This window comes from Podarcis filfolensis (genome assembly GCF_964270895.1).
Source record: "Podarcis filfolensis genome assembly, chromosome: 8".
Classification (NCBI taxonomy): Eukaryota; Metazoa; Chordata; class Lepidosauria; order Squamata; family Lacertidae; genus Podarcis; species Podarcis filfolensis.
In genome coordinates, this window is record NC_139611.1 from 36533328 (window position 1) to 36560332 (window position 27005).

At 43.0% G+C, this 27005-nt stretch overlaps 1 protein-coding gene across 1 annotated transcript in view; it reads right to left on the minus strand.

The window, feature by feature from the left end:
• CDH13 (cadherin 13) overlaps window positions 1-27005 on the minus strand; it is a 665580-nt gene that overhangs the window by 593473 nt on the left and 45102 nt on the right. The gene's annotated exons all lie outside the window — the stretch shown is intronic.

A 27005-nucleotide genomic window follows, 5' to 3' on the forward strand; every position in this document is an offset into this window, starting at 1 on the left:
GGAGAAGGAATAGATTTGCACGATAGGGGAGAATAGCTCCTCAGACCCTGCGTGCCAAAAGAAAGACCTTCTTTATTAAAATGTTAATCAAGGGTGTTTTATTTTCAATAAATCAAAGAAATGACCACCACAGCCTTCAGTTACTCCCAGACTTTAAAAGACTGACAGAACGGTGCTCTTTCAGGGGCACCAGAAATCCTGATTGCATTTGCTGTTTCCCCCTCCATCTCGCAAATCACAAGGAGGACAGATCAATTCTACTTGACGAAAAAATCCATCATGGGGCAATAGATTTTATTAACTGCTCAGGTTACAGTGGGGCTTTGGCTTTCAAACTCACTGAGCAGTCATCCAGGGGTAAAGTTCTCAAAAGTCCATGTCCTTCCAAAGCAGAAACTTTTTTCCTTGCAGGAAAAAATCCACATGCAGTGTTTGAACATTGCACGATGGACTGCTCACTGCACTCTGCATGCATTGCCTCCATCATGCTAACAACAACCCTGAGAGGTAGGCTCCTCTCACCACCATATTGCAGGGCAGGAATGAGGCAGAAAAAAATTTGAACTATCCAACATGCTCACTAATGAGAAGGGAGTCTTTAAGAAGACTCAAGACTCAATTTAAAATGGGAAAAGGTTACATTTATTGAAATATAACAACCGGAATGAGGAGGATCTGCATAAACAAATAACCAGACTGAACAAATCAACTGAATCAAAATAGTTTGAGGAGGGTAGTTCCTTATAGGAGGAGAAATCCTTTCTCTTCCTGCTCCTGGACATATAATCAGGAGCCACCTGTGTTCCAGTAGCAAGAATTGAAATGACCTCTTCCTCCTTGTTAACACGGGCATGGGCTGTGAATCAAACAAGCACACCATGGCCCCACCAGTTCAGTGTTCTCCCTGGCACACATGTCCAGACCACAGGGCACCCCCAATTTCCCACAAAGCAATGCAGCATAAGGCAACCAAAGAGTATGCCTACCCACAATGCCTCAGGAATTTAACAGAAATTTATCCTGAGTCAATTAGGGGCTTCCCCAAAAACTCCTACTCGGACCCTTTTACAGGTGTCTAACACAACTCGCACTCTAAAAGGGAGGCAGGGAGGATGCCATAAAGAAGAGGAGGGAGAGTTTGGGGAAGAACTGACTGATAAATTGATCTATCTTGGCTGAGCTTCGGTCTGAACCCAACAATGGACCACCCCTAGATCCTCCCAAGGGCTAAATGAACTTGGCTCTTTTTGGGTGATTGGGGGTATGGCAATTTGCTCCCACCCTAGAGTGGAAGTGGTATTGACATTGATGATCCATGATTCAAGCATTCTTGTAAAAGTTTTAAATTTATTTTCACAAAGCCCCACCCACACATTGAATTGTGGCCATGACAGTGAGTGAGGTTCAACCCTTTCCCCTTACCTCCCCTGCCCATCCAATATGCTACTTCATACCACAATCATAACCAAGTTTACTTAGAAGAATGCTGTATTTAATGCAATGGGGCTTAATCACAGGTAGGCAGGGTTAGGTCTGTTGCTTTAGTTGGGACTTGGGGTGGATGAATCTGTCAATTTCAGTTTCTCATTTTTCCTACCTTAAATTTAAATTTAATCCTTCACATTTCTGTAGCATTTTTTTTTAAGTATCATGAAAGTTTGTTAGCATTTTAGTGTGGATTTATTTGAATATACACATTTCTACAAGCAATTTCCCCTAATACAATGCACTTTTGTATGTTCTTTTCACAGGTGTATGCATTTTCCTATGCACTTTCCCTCTAATGTATGCATTTTTGTATTAATTGCTTTTGCCTGGAAAACTGCATTGTGTGGACAGGTGGAGTCCCCCAAACCCTGGGCGCCTCCCCCCATGTGGAATAACGACTCAAGACAACGTGCTATGGGATTAAATTGGCCACAACTTTATTATATTTCAGATGTGGGTAGACCTTGGCTCAGGCATTGGACGTTATCCTTCCCCAGTCCCCAGCCGGGGATCTAGGGAACATCAGGGTTATCCAGTGGGGGGGGGGGGAACAGGCCGTCTCTGGAGAACATATGTTCAAGCAGAGATAGCCACCCCCGTTATGGCACCGTCGCAGGGGAGAGCAATGACGACCTCTCGGCGTACGGTCAAAGCCTCCCCTCAGAAACCCCTTTAACGGGGAACCTGGTATCACCGTGGCAAAGAGGAAGGGGGCGTGGGTCACCGCTGCACGCCCCTCCCATTCAGGAAGATAGACTAAAGGATTCCGCCCAAGGCCTGATACCGCCAAAGTTGTGACGTTTTGCTACGGGAAAGGCAAAAACCTGCCAATGCAGGGGAATTCCTTTCCAGCCCTTCAACAGCGACCTTGACATAGCAGCGCCCGCATACCTGTGAAGAAAAGGTTAACCTGCAAAATAAGACTTAACTGAGGGTGGGTAGGGTGGGAGAAGCTCTGGAGCCAAGTGAGGATTCCCAGGTAAGATCTTCCCTCTATTGTGTGGGCAGGTAGTCCCTCCCCCACCTGGCCTGGTCTCCTTGGCAACGCTTCCTCCAGGTGGGATTGGATAATAATAATAATAATAATAATAATAATAATAATAATAATAATAATAATTTATTATTTGTACCCCGCCCATCTGGCTGGGTTTCCCCAGCCACTCTGGGTGGCTTCCATAGAAACCAAAAATACACTAAAATATCACAGATTAAAAACTTCCCTGAACAGGGCTGCCTTAAGATGTCTTCTGAATGTCAGGTAGTTATTTATCGCTTTGACATCTGATGGGAGGGTGTTCCACAGGGCGGGCGCCACTACCGAGAAGGCCCTCTGCCTGGTTCCCTGTAGCTTTGCTTCTCGCAATGAGGGAACCGGCAGAAGGCCCTTGGCGCTGGACCTCAGTGTCCGGGCAGAACGATGGGGGTGGAGACGCTCCTTCCGGTATACTGGGCCGAGAGGTACACCTGAAGGTAGGCGGAGACCTTCAGGTATCACACCTGGGGGAAGGCGAGGCCAAGCCTATGCTGATGGAGCCGCACTGGGTCCAGGGGCTGCACGCGTCCACGCAAAGGGCGCCCCCCGTTTAATGCAGGGAGCGGTCATTATAGAAATCAGAGAAGTGCAAATTTTGAAGGATAATTGGGCTTTAGTTTAAAACCAGCTGAATTAGGTACTTTCTCATTAAAATCCAACCAAATCCAATTTCTCCCCCCTTCTTAGTCAGGAGTTTTTGAATCATATACACTGCCACCCTGAGGCATGTTTACTTAGAAGCAAGTTCCCAAGTGTGCATGTTGACTTGCTCCCTCGTAAGCATACACAGGATCACTGCCTCTGCCACTACATTGCACCAACCACATAATGGCTGTGTCATAATCACAGGCAGGCAAGCTCCAGCAATAAATATATGCCCTTCCAATCAGATGATAGGCCCTCAAATATTTTGTAGCTTTCCTTCCAAAACCACTGGGAGCACCTGCTATGAAAAGCCCCATGAACTGCCTTGGAGTAGTTGGGTGAAACTGTAAGGTACATCTCTCCACACTAGGGGCAAGCAACCTTTTTCAGCCAGTGCAGCATTCTCATCTGGGCAACCTATCAGGGAGCCATGTGCAGGGTGGGCGGGGCCAGAGACAAAAGTGGGTGGAACAATGAATGCATTTTTATTTATTTTTTAACACTAAGCCTGTTTCTACACACACTTCTCTCCATCGTGGGAAGGATGAGGCATTGTCAGAGTTCAAGGACACCTTCCAGGCAGGCAAAGCACAAAGCAGGGACAGTAAGGGCTGGTGAGAGTGCTGATGGACAGAGAGAGAGGCCCACAGAGGTGCAAATCACCATGCTCTGCTCTCAGATGTGGACTCCCATATCCCTCCTGTGCAATATGCTCTCAGGAGCTTCTGGTGCAGGAGCCAAGAATCAACAGCTGCCCTGTGTGGCAGTGCGATGGGCACACAAAATGCAGAGTCTACCTAAGCAATAAGCTAAGCATTTCTATGTCCTGGGGTGACTCCACCCACCAAGCTGGCAACTGGCTCTCTTCACCAGGAAGAGCTATAAAGGTTTCCCATTCAAGACAAGCCTTCCTTTGTTCTCTGGTTTTGACCTCACAGTCTCCAGTCAACAGCTGCCCACAGCCTGACTGACAGGTGCAGCACATCTCAGAACCCTTTCCTTTTAATATATGGGCCCACGCTCTGTCATGAGCATCATAAAAAGAAGCATTTTGTTAACAGAAGAGGCAGAGGTGCACCTGGGTGTAGTTGGCAGGAGCAGCTGATGTGCAAGACCAGAATAGCCACAAGCGTTTGGACTTCAGGAATGTCCAGTCAGTGTAACTGCAACTGATAATTCAGTGGTGTTTGTTTGTTAATTATTTGCTCCCATTTGTGAATTACTTCCCATAAAATAATATTGAAGTGGTTTCACAGTAAAAACACTATTAAAAAAAAAATTCCACATAAGACAAACAGTTCAAATACACTCTCAGAGAAAGGAGGTGAATCAGCCACTGAGGTTTAGTTCCTGGGGTCACTCTGGAGAAGGCACTCAGGAAGAAAACCGACGGGTTCTTCTCAATGCTCCAAAGCTAAGCATTTAGGAACACTGAAAGCAGTTCAGTGTGCTTCAGTTTCAAGACAATGGAGTGCAAGTTCTATGACATGCAATGGAAATCCAAGGAAAAACACAACTTTAAGTCATTCTGAAATATAATACTGGAGTACTCCAAATCATTTGCCAATGTACATGCACAGAATATTGATTTTGCTGAAAGGCAACACGTGCAGATCTGCAGTGATCATAGTGATGCATCCCTAATAATAAATATTATCGTATAATTGTAATATTGTTGTATAATCTTAGAAGGTAGTGTATTGTTAACAGGGCATTACTGTGAGGGGCCATTGCTGTGATTACCATGAAGGAACCCTGATCTTCTGAATTTGCCACAACACAACTTGTCAGGAGTGGGGAACCCCAGGTCAGGGGACAAATGTCACCCTCCAGGCCTCTCTAGCTGGCCTTTGGAAAAACAGTTGTGTTTTACAAGAAGTTTGTAAGCTGGAGAAAGTAGGGATAAGAGCACCATGGGGGCTGCCTCCAGTTTTGGATCCAACGTTGAAGCCAGGAAAGATACAGAACCCATTTTGAGTGTCATGCTTTGAACCATTCCACAGGAGGCTCAGGTTGTATATAAGTGTAAATAAAACATATATCAGAAAGATGCCACGAACTCCATTTGCTTCATTCCATAGGAAACACAAACCCTGGGTAACCCCTGGAATCTCAGCATGGCTGTGGAGATTGGGGCGGGGGCTATAACAATATCAACAAAGACATGCACAATGTTGTCGGTTTCATTGCAGCTTTGATTCCATTTGTTGCATTATAAGGTTTTGGGATAAAATCAGATAGAAGTGAACATTAGGCTATGCTGGTGAGAATATTGTCCATGCAAGCAGACCCAACAACATTCAGAAATGGAGTCCAATGGTTTCCTGAGCTATCTGATCTTGGCCTTCAGCAGTATATCTGTTACTTCAAAGCTGTTGATGATAAACGAAGCCTTCACTAAGGAGATGCCAGAGGCTGATTCTACTGACCCTTTCCAGGGACTGGAAATTGCTTCCACATGTCACTCATAGGGCAGGATACCTCAAGGAAACTTAATTTAATGACACAACACTTTATCCTCAGAGGCTCTTCTGATTAATTATGCTTTCCACAGCAATCAGATTTCCCAAATACCTAGAAATTGTGAATTACGTGTGGAGCAAATTAAGTAATTTGCCTCTCATTTCAGGGTTTTCTAATTCCATAAAATTCCTGGGGACTTTAACAGGGGGGAAAAACACAATTTAATAAAAATATACATCAAAAGAGAAAGAGAAGAGTTGCCATAGCCAATTTTCATGACTGTAAGGAGTTTGGGAAATTAATAGGCATAATATCAGGGGAAATAATAAACTTTGAAAGAGAAAATGGTTACCAAAAAGATTGTTTTTTTCCTCATAAAGGACTTATTAGGCATGCCACCAAGATCATGTTTAGGATTGCAATCACTGCCAATTGCCTCAAGTTACACTTTGAGGCAAATCTGGAAGCTGTGCCCAGGTGGGAAATCTGGAAAAGGGGAAATAGGAGGCAAACTTATACTGAATAGCTTCCATTTAGCTCAGTAATGTCTATATTTACCAGCAAAGGCTCTACAGGATTTCAGACATGGAACATTCCCAACAGTGTTTGAAACTCGCATTGTTCTAGGCACATTTTGTGACAGGGAATTTCATTAGAGCAAGCAGTTTCTGAGCTTTGGACGCAATACTGCACCTAAGATTTCAGAGTAAAACTGCAGAGTGGAAGGAAAGGAGGACCTTTTTCTGCCTCCCCATCTCCAGCTACTCTCTGAAGACTGGAGAAGAGACTCTCTTAAGAATATTAGGGGGGCGAGCAGGGGAAGGACAAAACCATGTGAAAAATGAACATAATATTTTAGCTGCAGTTCATTCATTTTCAGATTCGTGTTCTTGTTATAAAAATGTGTGCCTTGACATTCCATTGTTGCGCCCACAACCTAGGTTTAAGGTGCCATTTAGCTCCTAGCTTTCATATCTCAGTTTCTAACAAACCTACCTGAAGACATCGAGGAATGAACCTGGGACCTTCTGTGTGCAAAGGAGATGTCTGAATTATTTCAGTCAAAAGTAAAATAGCAACATTTGGTCAACATATCTCTACATTGTTGCAGAAGTTGGTGTACCATGAGACTCTTGCTTGGAGGAAACTTCCAAGTTATTTTCAGGGAAGCGAAAGAGAATTTAGGTAAGTCCATTAGATGAGCCTGGCAAATCATGCCAATGCCCCATCTAGTCCAGCAGTCTGTTCTGAAAGTGGCTGATCAATCCTGTGAGAAACCAGCAAGCAGAACTTGAGCTCCGCAGAATTCTGCCCTTCTGCGATTCCCAGCAACTGGTATTCAGAGGCATGATTCCGCTTACAGTGGAGGCAGAACATAGCTATTGTGGCTAGCAGCCACTGGTAGCCTTGTCCTCCATGAAGTTTTCTAATCCTCTATAAAGCTATTCAAGTTGGTGGCCATCACTGCCTCCTGGGGGAGAAGTCAAACACCAAACTGATTCTAGTTTGGTTCCCATCCCCCTCCTCATTGCTGAATTCTACAAGGACAACACTAGGGTTGTCATATTCTGGGGTTCAAAAACACAGACACCACCACCTTTGGGACACCCACCAACATTCTGCATATCCCACATTTGCCCCCTCCCTGCTGCTAACTCCTTCCTCACCCACCTGCTTCCCCCTTCTTCCCTCCCCGTATCTTCCCTTTGCTGTTTTTAACCTCCTGCTCAGGATGGGAGGCTGAGTGGCCCCAGGAAGGTCACCAAGGCCAGGCAACTGCCATGACTGGCATGGGGCCTATTGCGGCCCCAGGAAGGGCATGCAAGGCCTGGTGGTGGCCGGAAACAGCACCAGGCCTAGCACGACGCCCAACAGGCTGCTCCAGGCCACACAATGCCTGCTTCCTGATCTGGGGCACAGCGCCTTCTGAGCATGCCACACAAAAAAACAACAACAACCCAAACCCGGACATTTAATCCAAAATGAAGGGAAAAAATGCCCAGAGGCACCTCAAAACTGGATGTGTCTGGGAACCCTAGGCAACACTGAGACTGAGGAGGAGGAGGAGGAAGCTGGCTGACAGTTCCATGCCCTGGACTAGTTGTAAGTAAGAAGCCAGGTAGGTGGAAGCTGGCTGAGGTCATACTGGGATTGTTGGGGCAGTCAGGGCCACATATGCCCCAAAGGAACAGCTTCCACTGGGCCTGAAAGGGAATGGAAGCCTCTTTGTCAGGGAAGAAAACAGAAATTGAAAGACACATTTCAGTGCCTGCTTCTGTCTTCTGTTCAGATCGGAACTTAGCTATTCTCCATACATCTGATTACTTTGAATGTTCCAAGGCACTCTGGCAGTCTAAAGGCATCAAAACATACTTTTAAAATAAGTATTTTGAGAGAATATGCTCATTTGAAATATGCATTATACTACTAAATAATAAAATGCATACTTTGTATTTTGAGAAGTGTTATTTTTAAGGCAGAAGATGCAAAAAATAAATAAAATGGAATTGCAGGTAAAATGTGTGAAATTGGCATAGATCAGAAACAGAGATTTACCCATTCCCCTTAAAGAAAATATTGTTACAATTATCATTATTGGAAGCAGCAGCAGCCAACATTATATAAAACTTGTAAGATTGCATATTCCTTTTCTAAGCCGGCCCAACAAATGGTCTCATTTTGTTTTTTGGTTTATAAGAGGCTGAGTTTGCAGACCCACACAGACTTAGAAGTATTCATATTTGTTTCATTTTTTTTGTTTGAATTAGCAAAAAAAGGAAATAAAAAACCCCATGCACATCAAAACTGGCCCCGTTCAAATCAATAAGTGGTTATATGTGTCAGAAGCAAGTGTCCAAGTCAAAAACCCCACTGCGAAACCCCTCACGTCAGTTATTTTGAGAGCATGTTATTGACATTTCTCCCTGAGTAGCTAGTCTAAGGCATGCCATTAATAATTTCAAATCAGCCAAGTATGCAGATTTCACCAAGGCAAGCATTTATTTGTGGATAAAACCTATTAGAAACACCATTAACCTTAGCCATTAAAATAATCCTTCAGGAATGGATGGATGCTAGACAACGTCACCTAAACTCCTGGGTCAGCTCCATTCTTTTCACCAATGTCAAGATATCCTAAGATTTGGGAAGCAAAGAACTATCAGATCATCTGTTGGTGTTTGCCCTTCCACCACTGATTATTCCTGGGGAAAGAAAACTTCATTGAACATTTGAGTTTTGCTCTTTATGGTTTTTGTTTTGAAGGACATTCCTAAATTCTTGGCTCTGTGCCTAGCTCAAAACATAAGTGCTTCTTTCTTTGTTATCTTCATCATGATTCTGTGTATGATGCGGTCATGTGGCCTGTGGCCTACAAGAGACTCAGAGGACTCAGGAGTTGATCAGCTATCTTACAGACACATTGCATAAGGTGAATTAATGAGGCATCAAACGTGGTCCAGGGACATAAAAGGGGGAAACATCTGTCTGAGCAGGTCCATCTGAAGACATTTTGGATGACAAGATGGCACTCCTTCCCCATACAGCCACAGCTTGACCTAGAAGTTGAATCTTAGGCTACATTCAATGGCAGTTTAAGCCATTTGCCTGATGTTTCCCTGTGAATTTATGCATTATATTTCGGCTTTCACATCACATAAAAGCCACTTCCAGAAAACTAATGGAATATAGTGCACGCTTAGCACTCATTTCTGTGTTATTTGATTCCAGAAAAAAATCCATTTGCAGCCCCCTTAAATGAAGAAAATTGTGGGCGTAAAGTGATGAAATTTGGGTGCTATACTAGCATACACTTCTTCCCTGCTCTTCTCATGGGCGAACCATGGGAAACAGAAGCACAGGCAGTAACGGTAGCAGAAACATTGTCCAATCATGTTCATTGTTGTGTCATACCATGTCCACCGGTGTGAATGAAATTTAGAGCAATATATTGGTCAAAAATGGCACAGTCCCCAATTCAACAGATAATGAAGTGTGAAAGGAAGGTTAGACAATGTGGCAGAAGTGCTAGCAAATGGCACCTGAGACAGTCACTTCACTTTGCCTAATGTTAGGACCAGTCCTGTGTGTGAGGCAGTGGGGAGTTTCAATTGTGGTAGGCTTGTTTGGGGAGTGGTCAGTGAATCAGTTGGTCCTACATTCGTATACTGCTCTGTGCAAAACACAGTGAGACACTTAACCAAGGTTCTCTAAAGCAAGCTTTGCACTTCATCACCATACAATTTCCAGCAGCTTTAAAACAAGTTTCATATATGCACACATCATTTTTTAAAGAAAGGAACTACTAGCTGAGTTTCCTATAACTCCAATGGGAGAAACAATCTTCCTTCAGAGAATGATGAGACATAACTTAGAGCTAGACCAAAGAAGGAAATTCAATTACCCTGGAATGACAGGCAAGACAACTTAATTCCTCCCTGGGGAATATTTGCTATAGTTGTGTTGTACAAGAAACCATTGAGTAATCCACAGAATAATTTATATTTTTCCCCATGCTATAAGGAGTTGCCCATGTGTATTTTGGTATGACACTTAAAAACAAAAAAAGTATGGCTGATCCAATACATCACACTCCCTCCACAAATGTCACAACTTTGGGGCAGGGGTCATGGGGGAGGAAACCTTCCAAATTTTTGGGAGGAGTAGAAATTTTCAGGTTGGGAGCAAAGTCAGGTGAATGTGCATTTGTACTTACAATTTTAAATATGAAGTGGTCAATTGGGAGGGAGGGATTTTTATGTTTAGAAAGTAAATCCACAGCTCGGAGGTGTCCAGAAGTGCAGCTACCATTAAGCAGAGTGTGGCAACTACTTTGGGGGCAATGCTGGGTGCTGTAGCCCCCTAGCTGCTTCTCCTGATCCCCCATAGCCACTCCAATCTGTTGTGGGGCACAGCTGTATGTGCCAGACCCTTCTTCTCCTTTGCTTCTGGAAACCCTTCTCATTGCTCGAAGGGAGCCAGACCAGGAGGTCTCTACTGAAAAGAACTTCAGCAGCAAATCTCTTCTTTCCCAGGAAATTGTCAGAGGTCTAGGAGAGTTGGCTGAGTTCTAAAAGGACAGTTTTCCAAATTAGCTCTGCTGTGAGCTGGGACCTCAAGCATTAAAACGTTGAGGTACGGTACCCTGAGCCAAATGCATGCAGCTGAGCCCACTGGCCCAATGAGAAGCCAATTCCTCCAGCAATGATGGTATCAGAGAAAGTCCGGCAAATAAACTCTGCCATGCCATTAACTCTTTCCTAATATTGTTTGTCCAACTTCCTCCTTCAGTACCAGCGATTCTTTCCCTCACTCCTCACGTAGGAAAGCAAGACTTTCCCCATGAAAGGTCACAGTAGAACATTGCTGATAGAGGATTTCCTTTACCCAGTCCCTAGGTCCAAGATGACAAGGGGGCATGAAAAGGGGTTGTGGATATATTTGTTTATAAGAATACACACACACACACACACACACACACACACACACAAACAGTGCTACTTCATTTTTAAAAAGCAAGCCAGAACAGTATACAACAATAGTACTTAAATGCATACAATTAAAAAAGTTGAAATCAAACTTCAGTTAACTATAGTAGATAGTTATGCTCTTAATTGCTTGCACAGGCATGGTGAAATAGAAGTGTTTTTAGCAGGCATTTTAAAGTTGGATTTAGTATAGCAAAAAGGTCAGGAATGTGACTTGTTGCTGTTAATCTGTTTTACTTATAACCTGCATTTCTCCCATTGTAGGAGTCAAAGCAGCTCACAGCATAAACTAAAACAGATCCAGCAGAAACACAACATAAATATAAATATTTTTGAAACCCAATTAAATAAGTAATCCTATTAAAACAGCACTGAGAACACTTAAAGCAATTTAAAAGTGTGTTCACGCACAAGTGCAACACCTACACTCAGAAGAGCCTGCCACAACAGCCATTTAGTGGCCAAAGGCCTGTTGGAGCAAAAAAAGTATTTGCTTACCAATGAAAGGAAAGCAGAGTGCAGGGCAGTTTGGCCTCTTAGAACTGGAGTTCCATAGCGGTGCCCCCCTTCAAATGTTTTACTCGGCTTCCAAAGGTGGGGAAGGTACTAATCATCCTGCTGTCTGGAACCAATTTCCTATCTCTGTCTGAGATCAGACTGGCTTTCCTTTTTTGCACCACTTTCTTACTGGAGTTTGTGCTACAAAACACACCAGGAGATTTGCAGCTCACCCGCTGGGGAGCTGCTTAGATTTTTAAAATAATATCAATAAAATTACAGCCCAGACTTAGGCTTATGGAGGCTATGGAGAAGTGAGATCGCCAAATACAATGCATTAGACGAGCAGAAGGAAAGAGAACATTACAATACTGATCAAAGACACAATAAGGCAGCCCCCATATGATGGATCAGAATGATACAAAAGCAGTGCAGACAACAATTTGCAGGAAGAAAAGCAAGAACAAAGACTGATGCTTTCAAATCCATGAGTAGAGGGGAGACCATGAGAAGAGACTGCTGAGTACTTCATCCCATATGGGCACCATTGGGATCTCTGGACCAAACTACACATGAGCTTAATTGCATGAAGGCATCTGATGTGTGGTCAGATAACACCCAAAGGAAAGTGTGAGTAGTCTTCAGACCAGTGGGGTGAGGAAGGAGAGTTCAAGTCTCCTATCCTACCCCAGTCACAGTCAAAATAGAAACTACCTATCCAGATCTGCTATTTGATTTTAAAGGAAAACTCTTCTGGTGACACTCAGGGCCGATCCTGCCATTGGGCAAATTAAGGAATCTGCCTGAGGTAGCAGGGAGTGAGATGTTGGAAGACAGAGCTCTCTCTATGTTGGCTGAGTTGTCATAGACCTTCTCCTGCTGAACTTCAGGCACTTGGGAAAGACTTTCCTATTTCAACAGCCATTTGTAAGGCAGCTTCTGTTTCTGGGATAGATTTTAATTGTTCTCATTCCTTAGGTGTTTTACACATTTTAGGTACACTACATTGAAATTCGGAATATTACGGCTGCAAGAGTTCTAATAGCACAAAGATGGAAGACTGAAGAAACCCCAGCTAAAGAATCATGGAAAGAAAAGTTGATGGACTATGCAGAACTGGCAAAACTGACATATGAGTTACAGGACAAGGATAACTGTGACTTTAAAGATGAATGGGAACCCTTTACAAAGTATTTGAAGACGCAACAAAGCGAACTGGACTCCTTGGCTGGCTTTGAATAAACATTCACAAACTCTTTATTGATAATAATCAGCTAAATAGTTTGAGGATCTATACAACTTTGTAACATGCAGAAAACAGCATTCTCAGAGAAACCAAAGACTGGAACTGAGGGAAGCCGGGAGGGGGGAGGGGAGTAGGTTTTGTGTGGGAGGGTGGGGGGAGGGAGGAAAAATGGGGGAGAGGAATAAGGATGATATGTTTTTGGATAATATGTTTTGTTTTAATTTTGAATAAAAAAATTAAAAAAGAAAAAAGAAAAGAAATTCAGAATATGCAGCAGTATATACATACTTGAAATAATACATCATATAAAACAGTTAGAACAATGGCGTATTTTGAAAGAGGAAAGTGAAATGGTTAGTCTTCTTCTCCAGCCTCCCAGGTGTTCTGGGGGCTAATGCTGGTCTTGTAAAGCTGCCTTGTATCTATCAAGACATTGTTTTGTCTGGCCCAGAACCTTCTACATTGGGGGGTGGGGGCATCCATCAACATTTTGGGGGTCATGGCCCCATGTGGAACTCTGAGTAAGTGTTGTGGTTTCTGATCACAAATTGACTGCTGTGGGGCATGGAGAATGGTTCAGGTATTGATGGGAGAAAACATAAATTCTGATCTACTTGATCAGATTACAAGCATCTAGCTACTATGTCTCCACTATGCCTAGGGAAGAAGAACCTCATGTGCCACTCTTAGCCACTCTTAGCTCCTTGGAGGAAGGAGAACATAATAAATAGGTAATAAATAGGTTATAAAAGGCTTTCAATAAGACTTGCAGGATTTTTCTGTGTGCACTGCTGAAAACAGCTGCATTATAAATATCTGTGCAATCCCCAGGAGAAACATGAAATATCCATGAAGCTGCTTTGCATAAATTGCAAGGTTCCATTTACTAGGAAAGGGAAGCAAAGGGTGCCACTAGATGAGTGCTTTACTGTGGGGTTGGTGCTTCTCATTCATTCCAGTTCATCTGCAGCATCCACATAATGTCAATGTCATCAAAATGGCAGCATGCGTTTCCCCCCATTCCAGATTTATTCCCCATCTGCACTATAAAAGCAGTATTACACTACTGTAAACAAGCATGGCTCCCCCCCTATAATCCCACAAGCTGTAATTGCTAAGGGTGCTGAGAATTGTTGAGACCCCCACCCCCCTCACAAGACTACAATTCCTAGAGTTCCCTGGGAAAAAGGCTCAATTGTTAAACCACCCTGGAAAATGTAGCTCCATGAGGGGAATCGGGGCCACCTAACAACTTTCAGCACTCCTAACAAATTACAGCTCCCAGAACTCTTCGAGGGAAGCCATGGCTGCTAAAGTGCTTTGAATTTAAGGTCTGGATGTGGTGTGTGAGAAAGCTCTGTCTGCAGTGTTTTTGCTCTAGTACTGTGTCTGGAATGTTTGATGGCCACCACAGCAAAAAGTCACTGCAGAACTTACACCTGCAGTGAAGGTAGCACAGCAGTGCCGCATCATTGTTAGAGGGTCAGCGTGCATCTCCCCTGTGTCCAAAGAGATGTTATTAATGCCTCTTTCCTCCTGAACTTAGATGCTCAAAGGTCACTCCTTTGCTCTCCATCAGCAGACAAGTGAGCCTGGCCTATATACTATAATGAGGTGATCTATGATAAAAAATAAAAGTGGGGGGGGGAGAGAATCACCATGGCACAATGAAATAAGGAAGCAAGTTTTTGTTACATGGGGAACTTCACCCACTTGAAGATACTCACTTGAAAATGGCTCAAGAGACTAACACTATCAGTTCATGGAGGATGAAGCTATCAATGACTACTTAGCCGTGATAGCTTTGCCTCCATGGTTGGAGGCAGTAATACTGCTGAATTCCAGTTTCTGGAAGCCACAGGAGGGATAAGTGCTCTTGTGCTCAGGTCCTGATTGCAGGCTTCCCACGGACAACTGGGTGGCCACTGTGAGAACAGGATGCTGGAGTAGGTGGGCCATTGACCTGACACAGCAGGGCTCTTCTTATGTTCTAATGTAGGGACTCTGGATGTTGTCCAACTAAGCCATACTCAATAGACCCACTGAGTATAAACAAACAGACTATTTCTAAACTGGAGGTCTGTGTTAGAAGACATTTCAAAGTCTGATTTCCTTCCTTGCTTTGACCTTTTCCTACAGACCTCTTTCTTTGTGACAGAATGGCCAAGGCAGGGTTGGGGGCTAGAAATTAAATATCTTTGATGTCCTAAAGCCAAGCTACATTTCTTGTTACACGCAACTGCCACTGAAAGTAAGTCCCATATAGCTCAGAGGCAGAGCACATACTTTGCACACAGAAAGTCCCAAGTTCAACCCCTCGCATCTCCAGGTAGGGCTGGGGAAAATCCCTCTCTGAAATCCCAGAGAGCTTACTGCCATTCAATGCCAACAATACTGAGCTAGATGGACCGACTATCTGACTCCATATAAAGCATGCATACACAAAAGCACACACCCTATAGATCTACACAATTCCCACTTCCTGAAAAAAGATGTGGACTGAAACCCAGCCATAATTTGACATTCACACTTCGCCAAATTCATAATCTGTATAGAAATGCAGATGTTAGAGAAAGTGTTCATAAAAGTATGCATTGTAATGAAAAACAAAAACAAAAATGCATTCTATTAGGATTAAATTACTTGTATAAAGTGTATTGCAAGCAAAAATATGATTAGGAGAAAAGCACACTAAACATTTGATAACTTTCTTGTGGTGACTTAAAAAGAAGCAATCTTTATACTGATGTGGCAACATGGAGAACTGAACTCATGATTTGAAAAATGATAAATTGAGAGAAACCAAGACTGATAGTTTGGACAATCCCCAGCTGCCATGCTACCGACTTCAAAGTGGACCGACCTGTAAACTGAGAAACACAGACATAACAAGCCTCCCACAGTCAGGAGACTATTTCAGCAGGGAAAGAATGGAATGTCTTAGCTCCTCTGGTGAGCTCTTGACTTCTTCCTCTGTGCTCCCTGAAGCATCCTTCAGCATCCAGAAAGAGATGCTGTTACAGTGCTTTATTTAGTACATGGAAAGGAACAATAGCTGAGCACAGAGGAATAGATACAAGATACTATTTTGTTCTGGCCCGGTGTTCTTCTGGTTTTGGGCACTGCCTCTAATTCTGCCTTTCCCCACTCTCAAAGTTATACACCAACAACCAAAACAGGCTTTAACATACTCATTAAATGTGGTCAATGTCTTCCTTGGAAAGCCAGACAATGGGTGTCTACTTACCCAATTTATGTTAGAGTAGAAGGAATGGGGGTACTATGCTCTGTAGTGTGGGAAGGCAAGGCCCAACCAGGCTGAAAGACAAGGCAAGGAGGGACAAGGTTCAGCCTGTAAGCAAGGGTTCAAGCTGTGCTCTGCAGAACACAGAGCTATGAAGTTGCTCCAGCAAAGAATAAGCTGAAACTGACCTGACAGATGGCGCTGTGAACTACAGCATGACAACAGCATAATAACTGCTGGGCTATCATCACAGCATGGGTAGGTGAGGTGGAGGAGGGAAATGAAGGTTTAAAGAAGTGCAGAGGAATAGCCAGGGCAGCCCCTATGAACTCTCCTGATTTGATGCCACTGCCAGTCTCACACTCAGGCAGCCATTTTGGATCAGCAGAGTTGGAGAGTAAAGACATTATTCTACCTAGTCAACTCTTCTGGCACAAACACATACTTCTTGCACAGTCCTCTATTGATTTATACACCACCTTTGTTCAAAGTACAACGTGTCCCTACAAAACCCAGTTCCTAAAAATGAATGTTTGATGTTTTAATGAACTGATATTGTTATTTGGTGTTTACCCCCACATGTTATCACGAGCTGTTGGTTCTTTAAATATCCTCATAAATAATTAAGTTTCTGCTTGACCACAAGGATGGCATTGTACTCATCACCATCTGTTAGAGTAAATTTACCTCACAGGGTAGTTGTTAGGATAAACATGGAAATTGCTGCATATACTTTTGAGGTAAGGACAAGCTAAACAGGTATAAGTAAAAAAAAATAATAAGGCAATTGTTCCCCAGTTTCCATAATTATTTTCATAAACAATACTATTTTTCCAAAATGTCTGACAGTACCCATAATCTCCAAACTTCCTTGTCAAAACTTGCTCGTATTAAGAGTATATATAGCCCCAGAATTATTTTTATCTCCAGAGATGTGACCATAAGCTTTGCTCCACAAAAGTGCATTAGATGCTTGCCTGCAGATAAACCACCTAATTAATCTCTTCAAATAGGTTTTTTTTCTATTTATAAAAAAAAAATTGGCTTCCCTCCATCACATTTCCTGTCCCATTGTCTCGGTTTCCAGATATACCTGTGTTCAATATTCTCTCTCTCTCTCTCTCTCCAACTTACACTACTTTAAAAATAAAATGCAAACAAACACACAAAAACTGGGACAAACAAGTAAATGCAAACCTACCTTAAGAGGAAGCAAAGCTTTCACCTTGTTTACCTCCTTGATCCATTTCTTGATCCAAATGTCTTCCACCCACTTCTCAATGCCATGTGTGGCTGGAAATGAATGTCCTTTTCCTGTGCACATCGCACACAGTGACTTTGGAAATTAACCTTTTGTGTGGTGTGCTGCTCACATTTGCATAATATTTACATCAGCCACTTCACCTTTGTCCACTGATTTATCAATGTGCTCATTGGATTCATGCATATCACTCCAGAGGACTTGCACTCTGCATAGGCAGGCTTCATTTGAGAAGAAACCCTTCTAGAGCAAAGGTCCCAGAGGACCTCAGAACAGGTGTTGCTGGGTTTGGTGATTGGAATGAGTGTTCTTACAGCAACTGAGGAAGGAAAAAGTTAAGAGTGTATCAGCATTGTGGATTCGTCCACAATAGCACAGAATAGTACACAGGATGGAACAGACAGGTGACTGAAAGCATAGTCCATTCCTCAACCACAGGCTCCTCACCCAGAGTTATATTGTGTGTCGAGGTCCCCAGGGCCACCCCAAATAACTCACACATCACACAGAAATTTTGTTTAAGGTTTTTGGCATAATTTTGGTCACAACTTTATTAAAATACAAAAATGTGAGTGGTTGCTTAGGCATTGGTTGCAACTATCTGCCCCCCAGTGGGGGACAGACTGACATTCCGCATGCCTGCGAAAGTCAGAAAAGGGGAATACACTTGGGGGTAGTGACGGAGCAGGGAACCTGCTCTCAGCCCTCCCCAAATGCAACCAGGGGCTCTTGCGTGGCCCTAGCCCCTTGACAGGGTTCGGAAAAAAGCAATAGTAAGCCCCTGTATTCCTTTAATGCTGCAGCAGCAGCATTAGAGGGGCAGGCACAGCCAATCCATGCCCCTCAACCAACCAAACCATAAACCAATGCCTAACCGCAACCTTACAAGTTGTGACAATTTGCTACGCAGTAGGCAAAAACCAAATGGCCCCAGCCAATCAACCAGATGGACAAAATTCCTACCGGGCCCCTGCCCCAAGAGCAGACGACCCCATGACAGGCATAGCAAGCTCAAAGTGAACAACCCTAAATATACGGGGGGGGGGACAGGCAATCCGATGCATGGGGCGAAAAGAGGAAGCTCTACGCCTCGTGCAGGGAGTTTTAGCATTTCTGGCTGTCAATCAACAAATGGCAACATTAACTTCTTCCCAACAGCAAGGGAAGCCCAATCACAACAGTGGCCAACAATCAATTAGCCCGCCCCACAACTTTGGAGTGTGCTGTCAGCCCCCACTGCAACACGTGCACTCCATGAAGGAGAACACGCTTTATCATAAACACACTCATACAATCTGGAAGGCCTTCGCAGAGGTCTGAGTTTGCTTATCTTTAGCATTGTAGTCCCAGCACTAACACTCATACTCATACCAGTACTAAAAAAGGTAAAGATAAAGGACCCCTGACAGTTAAGTCCAGTCGCAGACAACTCTGGTGTTGCAGCGCTCACAGGCTGAGGGAGCTGGCATTTGTCCGCAGACAGTTTTTCCGGGTCATGTGGCCAGCATGACTAAGCCACTTCTGGCGAAACCAGAGCAGTGCACAGAAATGCTGTTTACCTTCCCGCCTGAGCGGTACCTATTTATCTACTTGCACTTTTGGGTGTGCTTTCGAACTGCTAGGTTGGCAAGAGCAGAGACCGAGCAAGGGAGCTCACTCCACCATGGGGATTCGAACCGCTGACCTTCTAATCAGCAAGCCCAAGAGGCTCAGTGGTTTAGACCACAGTGCCACCCGCGTCCCAGGTTATACTAATACTAATAGCAACAAAAAATATAATAAATGTTAATATTGTTGACCTAGCCCACAACATGATTGTGTTCTTAAATGAGATAAGGATTGCAAAGTACTTGCCTGTTACAAATGTGATAAAAAGCACCTTCCATAATGCATAATTGTCCTTGGGAGGTCAATCAGCAGGGAACAGAGCCAAGCAGCATTTTCATTTGAGGAACAGTTTTTTTAAAAAAGGCTGTGCAAAGGATTTCCTTTGGGAACCGTTTCAGCCTACCAGATTTATGCTGTGTGCGAGTGGGATGTTTCCATCGTCTCTTGAAATCAGAAGTGCAATGGACCCTGTGCCATAAGCCCAGTCTGTATTTCAGAGATATTCTCTGGCAAGGAAGCACACAGCATCACCAGAGACAGGCCAGACAATGAAATATAATTGGTCCTCCCAATATTACCTTAGGATAAGTCCCAGGAAGTCTCTCTCTTCTCTAAAAGTGCTTTTTATTTTAACTAATATATAATTTCCTGTAACATGCACATTTTGGGGGGTTTAGAGAAGTGCATCACAAGTTTGTGAATTTTGAAGGATAGCTGTGTTTCACTTTGCGTAAGGTATTATTCATTCTGTGCTAGTCCCAAACTTTTTTTTATAAGGGCAGCCCCCTCTGAATGCTACAGTGAGTTTGGGGAAAATGAGATACACAACAGCTGTATGTCCTTCTGTGTAATGTGGACTCCAGAGCTTGCTAAGCAGCTCAGAAACCACCTCTACCTCTTGGGATAATCCATCAAGGGGTGAGACACAAATATGTCCCCATCCCAAAGTTTCTTTGGATAAAATTAGCATCAGCAGTGGAGTGCCAAAGTGATTACGATTATGATGAGTTTGTGGCAGCAGAATGAGTGGTAAAATATTCACTGGTATTCATCAGTAAATTTCTGAAGGCCCCCAAAATTCACTCACCCTGACCTTGGCTAAATATGTGTTGGGGAGCCACTTGCTGTAATGGCACAAGCATTAATGTTGCACCAGGCTGTATTTTTGGAGGCAGTATTTCCCAAAATAGCAGTTGCTAGGGAACCCTGATGGAAGATGGCAATTGCCTTCATGCCCTGTTTGTGGCTTTCATGGAAGCTTCTGATTAGCCACTATGGGAAGCAGAATGGTGGACTGGATGGATTCAATTGGTGAATTTTGTGCTCACTTAAATTGTGATCTGTATTAATAACCTAGGAAGAGCCTGCTGGGTCAGGCCAATGGCCCATCAAGTCTAGCATCCTGTTCTGACAGTGGCAAACCAGATGCTTGTGAGAAACCCATAAGAAAGACCTGAGCACAAGAGAATGCTGCCCTTCTGTTGTTTCCAGAAACTGGAAGGATACTGCCTCTGACTGTGGAAGCGAAGTACAGCCATCAGGGCTAGTAGCCATTGACAGCCTTGTCCTCTGGGAATTTGTCCAGCCCTCATTGAAAGACATCCAACTTGGTGGACACCACTGCCTCCTCTGGGAGCAAGTTCCATTGTTTAACTATGCACTTTCTTTTATCTGTCCCGAATCTTTTAACATTCCACTTCATTGGATGTTCAAGAGTCCTAGGACTCAGCTACATTAGTCAAATAAACAGTGTTTTGAATGCATTATGAACATGCAGCACCAGATGGCGCTGTAGAGCACAAAACTTTTCTATGCAGTTTTACATAGCATTTTTTCTTTCGTTATAACGATTGAATTTATGACTTATTAATAGTATGTTTTTTCCTGTGTGTAGATCAACTCATAGATTATGGGGGAGGGGGAAATACTTTTCTCTATCCACTTTCTCCAAATGAACTTTTATCTTAAATGAACTGAGTTATTTTTCTAGTGTAATATTGCAGTGATATGATACTTCACTATGTAATTATTGCACTGCTATATTTAGACGTTTTTTATGTGAACCACTTCAAGCACAGATGTGTTTGTGAAAAATGTGATATATAAATAAACTGGCTATGGCTATGAAACTGGGGAGACCCATTTTCTCACCACCTTAGCTTCAACTTTCATTTGACATCTCACATTCACTGGTGTGATATCAATCTGAAAACATTAAATAAAACCCAAAATAATCTGCTTTTACTAAAACTGCCGATTGGGTATTTAATTGTTTTAATTGTTTTAATTTAGCTCATCTGATTTTCTGAGGTGGGTTATATAGTATCTTTAGTGTAGGCTGTTGGTTTAGTTTTATAATTGAAATGAGTCCTTAGAAAGGGGGCGGGGTGCAAGGACAGCCAGTTCCAATATTTTTTTCAGAAGAGGAGTCGTGAAATCATTTTATAGACAGAAACCCCTTGCTTTTGCAAGTGATAGTAAGGCTTGCAAGTTTGTTGTTTGACAAATAAGCATAGAGGAAATCAGAGAGTGAAGAAAATAACCAAGCAGAGGTTGTTTTACTTTTTCATGATGGGGTTCCTACTTTGTGCTTGTAAGTTAAATAGATAAGATGCATCAAAAACTGTACACAATACTCTAAATGCAGTTGCAGCATCAATTTGTACAACGGTATTGCAATATTGGCAGCTTTATTTTCAATTCCTTTCCTAATGATCCCTCGAATGAAGTTCATGCTTTTCACAGCTGCCACACACTGGGTCAGCATCTTCATCAAGTTATCCACTGGAAGCATAAGGCTCACTCCTCGTCAGTCACCATCTATTCAAACCCTGTGAGAATTTATGTGAAATTAAGGATATTTTTTATCCCAAACACACATCACTTTACACTTCTTCACATTTGCCAATTTACTTCCCATTTACTCCATTTGTAGAGGTCCTTTTGGAGTTCTTCATGATCCCTTTTTTGTTTTAATAACCCTGAACACTTTAGTATCATCAGCAAACTTGACCACCTCAGTGCTAACGCCAGGTTAAAAAGCAGAGGTCACAGTACTCCTTGGGGGACTCAGTTTCTACATCTTTCCATCCATAGAGCTGTCTGTTTATTCCTGCTCTCTGCTTCCTGCTGTTCAACCAATTGCTGAGCCACAAGAGGACTCCTCTTAGAAGTTTTAACAGTCATGAAAAACAGTACAAAGAAAGCACCTGCGTAATATGAATAAGGGGGGAGAGAGAGAGAGAGAGAGAGAGAGAGAGAGAGAGAGAGAGAGAGAGCTGTATCTGTTGTGGAGGGTGAGGTGATTTTTTTTTAAAAAATCAATCCTTCTGTCAGATTGAGAATATCCCCTCACTCACCAAGTTTAAAATGTTCCACCATTTCAGCGGCTCACATATATGTGAAACAAAGCTTCAACAATAAATAAAATTGTAACACAATAATATACTATCTGAGAGAAACTAAAACAACATCATGAGGCAATAAAGAGGCAAGAATGACAGTTGGCCTTTCTAACTGAATTTAACTGAACACCTGAAGGGAGGGGCCAATTCTGGAGCACAACACAAAAGCCCCCACCCACCAGATGCCAGACATTCTACTAATCAAATTAGGCCCCAGTGTTTTTCTTACAGTATCTACTATATATTTCGAAAAATGTCTGTTTGTTATGCATTTGGACACCTCTTAAGATATTGTAAACAAACTTTTTGGCGGGTTTCTTAGAATTCCAGAGCAACATTATGTATGAGGCTACTAGATATCTGTCTGTCTGTCTGTCTGTCTGTCTATGGGAAGCTTCCAGCTGAATAGGAGATTATAAATTTAATGAATGATAATTACCTCTCTCTTTATATAAATAAAAATGTAAGATCTGGTATCTGCAATACTTTCAACAGGTCATCTGCCATGATAGCGTGGCAAAAACTAAGCCTTTCTGTACCCTCTATATCCAACAACCTGCCATTTTGGCTCAAAAAATGACCCATTGATTTTGCTGCTATAGCCCATCATTCCTTACTCCATGAGCAACTCATTGGCACATCTTTTTACTTATTCCAATCTAGCCTTGTTTCGTATCAGTAACACATTTGACTTGGGCCCATAACAGCACTCCGAAATTCAAGTTCTGTCTTCATCTGTTGAGCATGTCTTGATTTGTACACAGTGTTAGTCATTACAAGGATGTCTAGTGTGCGTTTGGTGAAAATGTTCAACACAGAGTGACTGTTTAAGCAACAGTGACATGCACGTTAGCATATGCTTAAGAAGCTACATCAGCTAGGCAGCCACAGAGTCCTATTCTTCATAATGATTGATTTTTTTCTTGGTGGCGATGAATTGAGCAAGTTTAAGCAGGTGATTTCCCTTTAGAACAAAGATCTTAATGGCAAATCAAAAATGAAACAAGCCTCAGAAGACATACTGGGGATGGGAAAGGAATAGCCAAAGATATATTGAGGTATTTGACGGAGCAATGAATATTAAAGAGAAAAAAACTGCCCCCCTTTACAAAAGAAGTATTTAATTTAATTTATTGCACTTATATACCACCTTTCCCCCCTATGGAGCTCAACATGGGGTTCTCCTCCCTCATTATATATTCACAACAACCCTGTGAATTAAGTTAGACTGAGAGACAGTGAGTGGCCCAAGGTTAGCTTTGTGACTTGAACCATTATGCCCAAAATGCTTTGCCTTTTCAGAAGAAGCTCTGCAGCAGTAGACGTGCGTCCATTAAGGCAAATGGGTACTACCTGCCATTAGTCAGCTTCATGCCAGAGAGCAAAGCTGATTGGAGCACTGGAAAAGGTGGAGGGCCAGGTGTCAGTGCTGGGTTCTGCACCAAGAGCCCTAGCAGCTGTCCAAAGTGGTCACATGCTGATGATGATGCTAAGCAAGCTTATTGCTGTGTGGTTTGGTTTGGTTTGGTTTTTTTTGGCAAAAAAAATGAGAGGCACAAATACAAGATGGGTTACACCTGGCTTGAGAGCAGTACATGTGAAAAGGATCTAGGAGTCTTGGTTGACCACAAACTTGACATGAACCAACAGTGTGACGCGGCAGCTAAAAAAGCCAATGCAATTCTGGGCTGCATCAATAGGAGTATAGCATCTAGATCAAGGGAAGTAATAGTGCCACTGTATTCTGCTCTGGTCAGACCTCACCTGGAGTACTGTGTCCAGTTCTGGGCACCACAGTTCAAGAAGGCTAAACATGCCCAGCTCCCTTAGCCGTTCCTCATAAGGCATCGTTTCCAGGCCTTTGACCATTTTGGTTGCCCTCCTCTGGACATGTTCCAGTTTGTCAGTGTCCTTCTTGAACTGTGGTGCCCAGAACTACAAGAAAGAAGATTCCACCTAAACATTAGGAAGAACTTCCTGACAGTAAGAGCTGTTCGACAGTGGAATTTGCTGCCAAGGAGTGTGGTGGAATCTCCTTCTTTGGAGGTCTTTAGGCAGAGGCTTGACAACCATATGTCAGGAGTGCTCTGATGGTGTTTCCTGCTTGGCAGGGGGTTGGACTCGATGGCCCTTGTGGTCTCTTCCAACTCTATGATTCTATGGTTTTTAAATGCATCCCAATGCAAGCTGAATTCTGAATGTGGCAGCAAAGGGTGAATGCTACCACCTCACCACAAGCTTGGGGCTGCCACGTCCCAGTTTTTCCCTTTCTCTTCTGCAGGAACCACCTGACCTCAGTATGTGAACCAAAGAACCATTCCAGAGCTCCACACCACGTCATGGTATATAATTTTCTCAGTAATTATTCCTGAACAACAGAATGATAGAGATAGTTGGTGAGTTAGTTTCCACATCAGGGACTTAATAATAGTTTATTTAGTGTCACGCCCTCCCACATCATTAGGGTTATGAGGTAGCAATTCAGGAAAGCAGCAGTTAAAGCCCAGGCATTAAATTTTAATGGTGCTTAATTACGGCACTATCACTTTGGGGGAGCTATGGATAGCTAGAATTACAGGCAATTGCCTCTGGAATTAAAGCAGGATTATCAAAGACAATTTTATACCAATGGATTTCAGGTTTTTTTGTGGGGGGGGGGTTAATACATCCATAAAGTATGCTTGGCACCCTGTTGCAGGTTTCTTAGTCAAAAGATTTGTTGCTCAAAACATGCCTAACGCCAACATGCTTGTAAACACACACCCGGTGAACTTAAAACACATTTCAATATACTATATGTATGACCCTAAAAGCGCCTTGAGTTTTAAAGCACTGGCCCATTAACTTTAACAGCACTCTCCCACACACTCTTACATCAGTTTAATTAGGGTATTCTATAAGTAAACATTATGTGGGCAGCAGCGGACAAACAATGAGCATTAAGGGAGCTGAGCAAATAGATAAGCTTTCCAATCTTGCGAAGGTCCATTAATGTTGCCACCGTGCACATACAGTAAAGAGGCATAAACCTGAAATGAGGGGAGGAGGGGGAGGAGATTCTGTAATATTTGAGAGCTTTTCATGTTCATTACTGGAGAGAACGGTGAGTGCATTTGCATGTACTTGTGGCTTCCATTTTCCAAAGACGAAAAGGGAGGGGCTGGGGAAGGGAGGAGAAGAAAGGGAAAATCCTGCTTAGTTTGTTTAAATATTTGAATGGTTCTTACTCTGCTCTTCAGTTGAAAAGGGTTTCCAGAGCAGTGTACAGTGATAATAAATAAGACAATGCTTGGCATCAGGCTTTGAAGACATGGCACAAAAGGAAAAGGGGCTGAGAGGGAGAAGGGGAAAACAAAACCAAGGTACTACTTCTTAGTTTCAAAGTGTGCTTTCTAGCAGGAAATGGTGAAGCAAGCTGCCTGCAGTTGCTTCCTCTTTGGTTTCTGAACGAGACAGGGTTGTTCTCCACTTGTCACAATGTTCTTCCTGGGAGGCAGAGGGTGAAGCCTCCTAGTGGCTCATCATCCGCTGGCTGTACTTCTCTTCAGTGTTGCTGCCCCAGGACTCTCATGTTGTAGGTAGAACAATGTGTATAAATAAGATTGGCTACATAAAAGAAAATGAGGGCTGGGCATACTCAGTGCTTGTTTGGTGGTGAGGTGGAACACTGGGTGGGGGTGAGAGGAGTTGAGGAGTGTGCTGGAAAAGGTGATGGCTGATTTGCTGGAAATCTGAACAGGATCACTGCACAGCAACACTTTGTTGAAGGTGTCACTTGTTTAGTTATCTTGGAAAGTTGACTTTCAGGTGGGTAGCTATGTTAGTCTGTTGCAGAAAAAAAGTGTTTGAGAGAGTGAGCGTGAAGATGAAGAGTCTTGCAATAGATCCTGTACTCTGACTTCATACAAATCCAAGACAGTGATGCAGCACTACAGATTCTCCAGTGGGGCCTGCGTGATGACATTATTACATTTTTATTATATATAGAGAGAAAGATGTTGTGATAAAAACTTTTCATTATTCTCCTCCAATTAATGAGAAAAGAAATTGCATGTTGTGGAGTGTGAGGTTTGGAACTGCCATTTCAAACTGGCAGAAAATGTTGGGGTGAAATTTTCGTGGGTATGGTGGGATGATTCCACAAAGACATCCTGCCAATGACAGGAAAGCCAATTGTTGTATTCTCTCAGCCCCAGTAGCACAACTGCCCTCCTCTTCTGTCCTGCACTGCTCCCCTGCCCTTTCCAGGTAAGAGGCAGGGATGCTGCCGCCAGGAGGATGGAGCCATGGCAATGCCCACCCATGCCAACTGCATTCAGAAGAAACAACATCCAAAATTATCAAAGTAGAGAGAACAAATTTGGTGAAACCTCAAGTTGATGGAGAAATTTGATTCAGTTCACATTTAAAGGCAAACTTACTGAAGTTTCACTTTCCAAAACAATATGCAAACCAAAAGACAACCACCCTTCACAGTGTGCACTTCTCCAAATTTTGCAGCTCTAAATTCTGCAGCCAAGTAATGTGTATGCATGCATTTTTGTTAGGTGTACATAAAAATGTATGCATGAATGAAAATAACATGCCCATATCTTTGGAGAATTGCTGTGCATAAACGTGTACATTAGG